Source organism: Tachypleus tridentatus, chromosome 12, assembly GCF_004210375.1.
Source record: "Tachypleus tridentatus isolate NWPU-2018 chromosome 12, ASM421037v1, whole genome shotgun sequence".
NCBI lineage: Eukaryota > Metazoa > Arthropoda > Merostomata > Xiphosura > Limulidae > Tachypleus > Tachypleus tridentatus.
In genome coordinates this window covers 16,731,443-16,743,523 of record NC_134836.1, presented here as the reverse complement: position 1 = coordinate 16,743,523, position 12,081 = coordinate 16,731,443, and positions in this window count along the sequence as shown.

Below are 12,081 nucleotides of genomic sequence, written 5' to 3'. Positions count from 1 at the left end.
ACATAACATAGGCATTTATTTTACATTAATATTTTTGGATTATTTTTTGGCAATAATACAAACAGAAACATAAGAACAGTTCCAGCCATTTTGTAAAAGCTTTATAAGTGATAAGAAATATATAGTTTAGAGAGAAAAATAGAATGTTAAATGAATAAGTTCAAAGAAAAATATGGTTTAAAGATAAAATGAATAACAGAAACTTAACTTCCTATTTTCAGAAGTAAAATCAATTGTCTTTGAATATCTAAGAAAAATACAAATGTGAAATTGATGTAATTATGCTGCATTGTTAAAACAAAGAAGATATTGTTAAGACATTATTTATTTGTTTTTAACTTCCTAATGACCTTATCAGACGCTGGTTGTATATCATGCTTTGCAGAATGCAACAAATGACTAATTTAAGTTATTATGTACTTGTATCTTTAAAGTGAAAGCCAAAAGTCTACGAAAAATAAAAATTTGCTCTCATTCTGTCGAAACATGTAGTATGTTCTCCCAAATTAAATAACTCTATTATATTTATAAATCGTTGTTTTCCAACTTATTATAGTAACATGCTTTCTTCTGTCTCTTCCTAGAGTTCAGTTTTCACCAACTTGTCGGTTTTCATTCACTGTTATAACAAAAGAACGAACATGGGTCGACCATGATCCAAAGATTTTGAGAAAAAATACATTAATTTTTTAATGTTTTGTGTGTGTTCATTTTTTTCACATTTAAATAATGATTTTCACTGTAAGTATTAGCTTACATAAACTCTTGACACTCTTTTTTTAAATAAAACTACTGCTATCAGAATTTAAGTTTGCTCAGTAATCGAACCGTTTAAGCATTAAGATGCTCTAATGATTTAGATCTTTACTAATAAAGTTAGCTAAATTTGAATATCTTGTAGATACTTATTGCTTTATTTTGTTGAATATTTCGCTAGCTTAGCAGCAAATCTAAGGGATTATGACTCTTAAAATAGGGTTTTGATACTTCCGATGGGTACTATTCAGATACTCTATTTCTGTGGTTTTGTGCTTAACCACATAGAAATTATGTATGAATGACTGCAACAATACCTTTCAATCACCATAATAGTGCAATTATGGTTTTGAGTTGTTTTGAAGTTAAGCACAAAGCTACACTATGAGCTATCTGTGCTCTGCTTAACACAAGTATCGAAACCAGGTTTCTAACGCTGTTAAGTCCGCAGACATACTTCTGTGCCACTGGGAGCTCGTGTAATTAAAATTAATTCACTTACTTACTAATCATTTAATGCAATCTAATTATTTTACTTAATATGGGAAGTATTCATAAAAATTAATTATCAATATTTTTTTTCTCTTTTTTTTTAAGTTACTAGAACATTCGAATACCTAAATAATAAGTGTGTCACTGATTCGGGACAAAACCTATCGCCCAGCACCTGAGTTCATACATCTGCTAGAAATGTCACATATCAAATTAAATACTTTAGTAAATGATGTAACGTTACTGACTGATACAGTATTTTAACTGGAACTTTGACACACTTCCAGTCGACACAACGACCTCAGACACTGGCGAAAGGTCTCATCCGGCATCGACGACAGTCTTATTGTTATGTGTTTAAACGTTTCAGTAACGTAAGAAAGTCTTCGTACATTAATATCCATTAAATATAAGTTTTTATAGGTTTGCACGAGAGGAAACTCTGCTTATGTTAATATTTGTCTGAAATTTTACCTGTTTGTAAAATGTGTGACTTCATCTTTCGTAGAAACTTCGTGACATATGTCTGAGAAATTAAAAAAAAAGTGACTTTTATCCTCAGCAGACACGGCTATTACTCAAGGTTTATTTATGTAGGATACTCAGTTACGATTACAGTACAAAATACTTGTTCCTAGGTGATTCATTTGTATGTGACAACGTAAATCATTAGCTATTAGATTATTTATAGCTTTAAGCCTTACATAGTAGCAATGTTTCTTCATGTGTTATTCTACAGGTGTAGCATACACCTATACATTTTAGTACTGCTTGGTAGTGGTATTTCTCGTACAGGTGCACTCTGGAACTTACACCTATAATTACTGACTGGTTTGTTTGTTTGTTTGTTTTTGAATTTCGCACAAAGCTACTCGAGGGCTATCTGTGCTAGCCGTCCCTAATTTTGCAGTGTAAGACTAGAGGGAAGGCAGCTAGTCATCACCACCCACCGCCAACTCTAAGGCTACTCTTTTATCAACGAATAGTGAGATTGACCGTCACTTTGTAACGCCCCCACGGCTGAAAGGGCGAGCATGTTTGGCGCGACGGGGATGCGAACCCGCGACCCTCGGATTACGAGTCGCACGCCTTAACGCGCTTGGCCATGCCGGGTCGACACTGATTGGAAATACTTTAAGCAGAGTGTTCGTTCCTTGTTTATTTTATTTTTCCGGCTGAAACATTTCTAGTTCTTTGTGAATGGCTTCAATAAAGTTTTAAAGTGTGTAAATATGAAACGTTATTTTTAATTATTTATTATAATTTATTATTCTTAAGTATTGAATAATATATTGTAGGAAAACAACAAAAAACAAATAACAGAAAAATTTTGTTAATAACGTCTATCATTACGAAAGTTTTATTTTTAGCCATAATTATAGATTTTGGATCCAAAAAACGGTGAAAGAACTAGAAAGGTTATTCTCGGATAGATTGTTTAGGCAGAGTTTTCATGATGAAACTTCATAGAATAGGCGGCAACTGCCCGTTGTGTAGACTCAAGTGTAGAGGACGACATTTCGAAAGTCTTCTGCCTTTCGTCTTCAAGACGGAAGAATTTCTAAATGTCGTCCTCTACATTTGTGTCTCCACAACGGGCATTTGCCACCCATTTTACGAAGTTTCAGTAACTGGAAAGGTTATTCAGTATGAGTAAAATGTAATATATTATGCTAAGTAGAGATAAAAGTATTTACATGAAATAACGTTATTATAATGAGACTTAAACAGGAAATTAATTAAATTCAGACATGGGAGTTGACCTATATTAAAAACTGAAAATAATGGAAGAATGAACTAGATTAGAATATATTAATAATCTATTAATAATTATAACAGAAACTGAAATTCAGTTTTCCTCTTAAAACTATGCTGAGCAAAGAAACGCATTGCCCTGCCATCTCTTATAGACAATGTAAACTACTGACACAGCAACCTACAATAGAGTAACCTCTATGTTTCATCACATCGTAGTTAAATACACTTAGAACTATAAAAGCGGGTTCGAATCCCTGTTACACCAAACATGCTCGCTCGTTCAACCGTGGGGGCGTTATAATGTGATGGTCAATCCCACCTTTCGTTTGTAAAAAAGTAGCCCAAGAGTTGGCGGTAGGTGGTGAAGACTAGCTGCCTTCTCTCTGGTCTTACGCTGCTAAGTTAGGGACGGCTAGCGCAGATAGCCTTCGTGTAGCTTTGCGAGAAATTCAAAAAAACAAAACAAACAGAACTGTAAAATATTTCTGTTCTCGTCCATTCATAGAAATTTTTAAGTGTTAAGTGATGTTCCAAAGTGGTTTATTTAATATATATTGCTGATATACTTATATTAAAATATAAATACTATTATAATAAACAATAAGTTCTATTAGTTTGTTATAACTTTTAAAAACAGGCTAAAACAAAAATAAATTAAACAAAAACGCTGCGCTAATTGAAAAGATCCCAGGGTAAAAATTATAATGTGGGATTATAAAACGTACTCTACCTAGGTTTTGGAGGTGATTGAAAAATAGGACCCACATTGCAGTGGGGGTACACTGTCCATCAGTTTTAACCTCCATTCGCCAGTCTTACATAAGAAATAAAAGAGTAATAATGGATATAGAAATAGAAATTAGGAGAGCGAGATGTGGGTGCTCAAGCTCACAATGTCCTACAACTGCAGGCAGTGAATGGTGTTATGGTGTGCAGCGTGTTTGTTTAATTTAATTTTGTTTCGACCTGTTTTTTTTTAAATTATAACAATCTAATACAATTAGTTAAAGGTTCGGATTTCATGTTTTTAAAGCAGTCTTTCCTTGTGATTTTGCTTATTTAAGTTCATTAAAATATATTCATTTTCATTATAAAATATATATTGTATATTATTTAAATATTGATTTTACTTTTATTTCGACCAAAAATGAAGATAAACTTTCAATACTAAGTATATGTACTGACGATACTTGTAATAAAAATTAATGAAATTGTTTCAATTTCTATTCATATCTGTATTCTTCGTTTGTTTACTAGTTAACAATTAAGCATTAAGTGCAAAAAAATAACAGATGGCGCTAGCAATTACTAGCATAACACTTATATCTTGAAGTAAACGAGAATTATCAAATTATTTTTAAAGCTCAATTCTTCAAATTCAAGACTCTACAAATATTAATATAGAGATTTTGCGTGAACCTATTAGTGTCACGCGACCACAACGAGGTTTGTAAACATACCGCCATATTGGGTGGCAAGTGTCCCGCATGACTGAACGAGTTAACAACTGCTGTATTCAGTACTATTCACATGTAAATGGCTGGCGCTGGCTTTTCATCACTTGTAGCGCACCTGACAGGTGCTGAAAAGGCCAGGTATGAGGAAAAAGTGAAGGAACTGGGTGTAGGAGACCCGTATATGCTCCTGCCATGTGTATTTACACCAGTAATATCCAGCCAAGACAACGTTGCTCAGAGTCAGACTGTTGCCGGAGTAGATCTGCCAAATATTACATATGATGACATTTATATATATTTGATAAACAGGACTTTTACCTATACAAATGAAATATGCGTGATACTGTTGAGGTATGCAATCCAAATATGTATCCTATGAGCTGCAGTGGCACATCCAATCGCAGTGTCATGAGTGTCAATATGAATTGTTGAAATTTAGAGACTGACTGTGTATCTCGAAAATATCTGTAAATTTGGTTGAATATGATCATTATCACTGCATATAACGGCAGACCTGTACAGTATTTGACCTTCTCGTTGTCATTTGCAAAAGTAGCATCTTCGAAACAGTTCGCTTTTGCTATACTTTTATAGTGGAGGACTTCATTCCGCAATTGTTGGCATTCAGATTCAAGTCTAACTAAGTCTGTGAATGATATTTCCGTCTGCATACATGTCTCAGTTGTATATTGTGATGTACACAAGTCCAAATTATCACATGTAGCTTCAAGTTCATCAGCAGAATCAGTACAGCTGCTATCAGTGGCAGCAGTGCCAGCAGATTCTATGAAAGCAAGGTCAAGCAGCCCAGCAACAGCTTCATGTCTCTTTTGTTGTTCTTTTCTCCTTTTGGTCACTTCTTTCCTGTTTTCATATTTACACAATTCAGCAGCTTTCCTTCTCTTCAGGGGAGAACGTGTAAAATGAAATATGGAAGGTACATAGTCAGGTGATAAGGGATCATCACTCTTCGTCCCTGAAACAGAGTACAATAATTTAGTTAAGATATAGATCTACAGGCATCATCAGATAATATTTATATATATAACAGATACACTGTACACTTTTAACTGAATATATATGTATATAACTGAATACGCTTAACATTGTTTAACAACTGAATGTACAGCCAACAAAGTAATTATTTGCACACTTTTTAATCTTGTGCCAGTTGTGGTTTTCTGATGAATCACTTAAATTGGTCCTTTAAGAGATATTAACATTTTGTCTTAATGTACAAATGGCTATATAACCTATTCATCATGGATGATATTGTTCCTTCAGTAAATTTACTATTCAGTTATTTAAAAGTAAAAGAAAAGTGTGCAAAAAATTTTCTTTGACTGGTGCTGCAGTGTGTTCTGCTATACATGTATCATGCATGTAAGTTTCAATTTATTCAGCCTGGCTATAGATGAATTATACATACCTGACACAAAATGTTTACTACAAAGTCTGGTATGCTCTATGGATGTCCAGTTTTCCTATTGACAGCTGCAATCGATCGTCTTCTTCGGTCGGGATCTTTAGGAAATCTGTAGTATGACACATTTTCCACCTGTCCATGTCGATTTGAACAGTTAACTGCAACTGTGTACCATCGCGCACTTTTGACTATGAATCACCCTTGTGTTGGAATATAAACACGCCGAACGTGCCACCCATCATGGTGGTCAGCAGTAACTAGGTCAAGAGTGACGTCACACGCAAAATCTCTATTGGTCAATGCATATTTCTAAAATAATACCAAATCATTGATCCCAATAAAAAATTGTATTAATAAAGATGTTTACGTTCAAAGCGTAAAACTTCAATAGGCAATCAACACACTGCCTAGAAGTATACCAAACATAGCCACTGTGGCTAGTTATAAAATAAATCTTTAAGAACAGCGTTTATATGATATCGTTTTGTTAAATTAACATTTATTAGGTAACTCTAATTTTCGTTAGTATTTGCCGAAGTTGTGGTGATCTCATGAACAATTCGTAAGTTTTCTGGTACACTTGATAGAAATAAATTAAGAACGTCAGTGACACATATTTGAAAACAGTATTAATTGGTGAAACTTTAGATCTATTTTAAAATTATTACTAGATCAAGTATGTTTTTTGGCATGCTGGGCGGTGAATCCAATGATCTATAGTTCGTATCCTGTCGCAGCCAAAACGTGCTCCGCACTATAGATGCTTAAGTGGACCATATAAGAGTAACAGTCAAATCCTACTATTTGATCAGACAAGGATAGCTCAACCTAATAGCTTTTCCTCTGATTTATAAGTTTAAAACTTGATTCCCTTCGGTTAAGCTTTGCGAGAAAAATCTAAAGCAAACAAATATAACTTGTTTCAGAACTAATATATTTGTCCTTATACCACGGAAAGTTAACATGATCCTTCCTATTGAATCGCTGAAAAACACCCAGCAAGTAGTAAGCTTAACTCAATCTTGATAAAGGTAGCTTATTGTCAAATGTCTCGATATTTACTCTTGAAAATTAACATCTTTCTACTAACATCTTGATTGTATGGAATTAATCATATAAACTACATGGCCGAAAGTATATTGACACCTCTTCTAATTAGTAGGTTCGGCTATTTTAGCCACACTCATTGCTAAGAGGTGCATAAAATCAAGCATACAACCATGTAATCTCCATAGACAAACATTTGCAGTAGAATGGGTCATACTGAAGAGCTCAGTGATTTTGAATGCGGTACTGTCAAACGATGCCACCTTTTCAACAAGTCGGTTCGTCAAATTTCTGCTCTGCTAGAAATTCCCCGGTCAACTCTAAGTGCTGTTATTGTAAAGTGGAAACTTCTAGGAGCAACAACAGCTCAACCACTAAACGATAGGCCACACAAGCTCACAGAACAGGGTTGCCAAGTGCTAAAGCGCGTAGCGCGTAAAACTCGTCTGTCCACCGTTGCAACACTCACTACCGAGTTCCAAACTTCCTCTGGAAGCAACGTCAGCACAAGAACTGTTCGATGGGAGCTTCCTAAAATGGGTTGCCATGGCCGAGCAGGCCACACACAAGTCTAAGACCACCATCTGCAATGCCAAACGTCAGCTGGAGTGGTGTAAAGCACACCTCCATTGGACTCTGGAGCAGTGAAAACGCGTTTTCTAGAGTGATAAATGACGCTTCCCTATCTGGCAGTCTGATTGACGAATCTGGGTTTGGCGGATGCCAGAAAAACGCTACCTGGCTCAATGCATAGTGCCCACTGTTAAGTTTTGTGGAGGAAATGTAATGGTCTGGGGCTATTTTTCATGGTTTGGGCTAGACTCTTTAGTTCCAATTGAAGGGAAATCTTAATTCTACATCATACAATGACATTCTATAGAATTGTATGTTCCAAATTTGTGGTAACAGTTTAAAAAAGGTCCTTTTTCGTTTCAGCCTGACAATGCCACCCATGCACAAAGCGAGGTCTATAAAAACATGGTTTGTTGAGGTTAATGTAGAAGAGCTTGACTGGCTTGCACAGAGCCCTGACATCAACCCCATCGAACACCTTTGGGATGAATTAGAACGCTGAATGGGAGCCAGGCCTTTTTGCCCGACATAAGTGCTCAATCTCACTAATGCTCTTTTGGTTGAATAGGACCGAATCCCCGCAGTCATGTTCCAAAATCTAGTGAAAAATCTTCATAGAAGAGCGGAGGCTGTTATAGCAACAAAGGGAGGACCAACTCCATATTAATGCCCATGGTTTTCGAATGAGATGTTCAACAAGCACATATGGGTGTGATGGTCGGGTGTCCACATACGTTAAGCCATGTAGGGTAGTTATACAAAGGACTATTTGTGCATTGCCCACGATGGGCATCGAAACTCAATTTATAGCGATCTGAGTTCACAGACATACCGCTAGACCAGTGGGGACACTAACATCTTCGAGTCACATGTCTAAATAATGACAATAACACCATGTTTTCAAAACATAACAATTCTAATTGATCGAGGCATTTTATGAAATTTAGTTTTATTAAAATTCTAGGAAATACCAAACGTCTCACACTCTGTCAAAGAAATGTCATAAACATAACAAAAATCATTATTATATTTCTTCCAACTTGATACATTTTAAGAGAACTACATTATAAAACATTTATTTTTTACTATTTTACGTATATTAAACAACACTTTTAGCATCGTTCTCAACTTTAATTCATTTATTTAGTAATAAACTATAATCTCAAAATTAATCTTCATAAAAATCTTTGAAATAGTGTAAAAATGTTGTTAATAACATTGCTTAATTTTTAAAAACAGTAAGACATTTATCACTTTTTTCAACATAGTAAGTGAGGCACAAACAAACGTTTGAACCTATTCATTGTGAATTAGTTGTTACTAGTTTAATGTAACTTAATACACTGTAACTTATTTGTGATGGTATACCTACAAGCAGTTTAAATTTCTTTCATGCTTAAGATGATGTGTTCAAAATATTTCCTGCAGAATATACCTTTTTGTTACTATGTCATATTATTTTAAATCTAAAAATACAGAAACTTGAATGTAATATTGATAGTGGCAACAGAAAGGGGAGAATTTTGCCCTAACAGATCGTGGCTTGTGTGTTTTAGTTGAATAGTTTAAAAATACCACCAAATCTCAGTTCTCTAGTTCTCACATTTAAAATCTTTTTCAATACACTTTTTTGTTATTTTGATTCTTGTTGGTTTGAAGCAAACCTTCTGCTAACGTACGATAAACACTGATCTATAATAGTTTGAACTTTAATAGATGTCAACTGATGCATTTAATTCAACATAATTGACGTATATCGAAAGAAAATATTTAATTACAGATAAAACAGTCTTTAATCATGAGAAATAAAAACTAAATCGAAGAGATTATCAATATAAAATAAAGTATTTATGCCTGAAATATGATATGTAATTTCAGTTATGGATTACTAAAATGTCATTGGTAAGATGAGTAGTCCGCTATATAAATAAAAACATTACAAAATTTTGAAATTACTTTGCGTAATGCAAGTGTGAATACGTGAAATAAGCATTAATAGCAGAGAATATTTCAAATTTGTCTTATCTGTTAAGCATTTAGGCTTTACATTTTCACCAGTGGTATTACAGTTCTATAATAAAGTCTATCATTCAAATCAAAACCGATATGAGGATTTTTTAATACAGGAGATTTGGGCTACCCCACTGTTTTCGACATGTCTATTTGCTTCATATCATTTCTGGACAGTAGAACATTTTGTTATCCTACAACCTCAGGCACGTGATGAGGTATGTCTGTACACCAACCACAGAAAAACTGTCTGAACAAAACCTTGGTCTGTATCGAGAATTATTATACCAAAATAAGAACCTTTTATACAAAACAGATGTGTATGTGTACGTGTGTTATGACATCCAAATGCACAAAATAACTTATATAGACCATATCAACAAACGTACACCTTTGTCCGATCATACTCTACCTTTTCTCTCACTGTTCGAGAATTTACTCAATACCTAATCCAGGCATCTAGAAAATAGCATTAATATACAACAGTGCACAGATATTTCGTTAAAACTTATATAAGAGTGACGTTTAAGTCCTGCTATCATTTAGCTGAGAGTAGACCAAGAATTTGTGACGGATGCTGTTATCTAGCTGCCCTTCCACTAATCTATCCGTTCAAAAATGGGTTTCTATGTGCCTTTGGGTACCTTTGGAACGTCATATTATAATGGAACTCTTGTTTATATGATACTGGAAAAACGTTTTTATTACACGATGTGTAAACCCCAATTTCGCTAAATGTTTATCCTGTGTGCATGTAAATTTGCAATAAGGGTCACGATTTTCCCGTTTGCCTCCATTTCTCGTCATGGAGAACTTTATTTTATTTTATTCTCAGGGTTCAAATATGAATATTTCACACGTGGATCTAATACCCTAGCGCCACGGATAATTATAAACGTTTTTTCCACTTACAAAGAAACAGTAGAAATGATCTTCTAAAAATATAACTTTTAGACTAAATAAGTAAATTTAGAAATATCATTACAGTTACTTGAAACTCGCTGTGATAAAGAATTTGAAAGTTTTGAAACCAAAATAAACGTTATTTACTTTTATAACGTAAGTAGAAACACGTGAATCTTTTTGTAATTTTTAATACTCAAACAAACGCGTTTAAGATGCGTTGTTACATAAAAACTGAAAAAAAAAAGCTGTTCTTGAGCCATGTACCAATGTTTCATACTTTTGTTGCTGGCAAGATTGTGGCCTGAAAGTTTTGTTCTAACCCGTGGTAAAGACTGCTTTGAGCAGCGATATTCAGATATCCATTCAAATACTTCTCAGATGTTGACTTTCTGTTCAAGTGAATCAAAATATTAGCCAATTTTCAAGCACGGTGTATGGCGTTTAAGAGAACTTATCCTTAACTTTTGATCAAAGTGACCTCCTTGCATAAATTATTACCAGAAATTAACCAGTAATGAATACAGCTAATTCAATGCAACTGTCTCATCTATACTTATTAGAATGCACATTTCATGAGTTGATGTCTCTCGGAGGGAGAATTGTAAGTTTATTAACTCACAACAAATAGAAACAATGGTGGACACAGCAAATAACCTAATGAGACTGTTAGTGATGTGTTCGGTCATAATCCCTATAATATCTCAGAAGTTTCAACCAGCTTAGAATATTTAGACAAATCTAAAATGTATATAATAAACTAACAAATGCAAAATAACAATCTTAGTAAAAACACTAAAAATGCTATATGTATATATATATATTAAACAATTAAACCATAACTCTTCATGAAACTAACATTAATTAAATAATTTAACTAACTTGCATAAAACATGGTTAAAAATATAAATAACCACATTCCATATAAAATGTATTTACATATCCATTTAGAATTTTGTTTAAAACAAGTGAGTGAAACATGGTATGAGAAGAAATAGTCTGCAGATGTTAGGCTATTTTTGAGACTCTATATCGTGCACAAAAACCTTGAGGTCTCTCATGGGAACATACATTTCGACTTGCAACGTTTCACCAATGTTCTTTCTATGGAAGAGGAATAATGATCTCTTGTTTCACTGCTTATAAGAGTAATGGTAAAAAACCAAACAGTCGATTAGATTAGTGCGAAAGTTTCCAATGGATGTTGTTGATTAGCCGCCTACCTTGTAGTCAATTGGTTCAAATTAATGAGGACTAACATGAATACTCGAAACATACAAAACTACTTCCACTGATTATTGAGCAAAGATTTATAGAACCAATAATATAAAACGTATTAAACATTCTCAGCTGTATACATATATATGGGCTAATGATCAGCTCTATGAATTTTAATAAAAAGAAAAAAACGGAAAAATTTACTTAGTATGAATAAATTTTATTGGAATCAAAGTAAAATCACAGAAACTAAAACTAATTAATAAGTTTCGACTGATCGAGTGAATCAAAACCATCAAAACATTTCTGTCAACTCAAAATATTCTATTTATTTTTTCGTCATTGATCTGTAACATGGTAATTTGCCTATATGAAAATATAAAGAATGTCATATTGGATGCCACACATGCTTTTTGTAATTATTAAAAAATTGTCTATTTC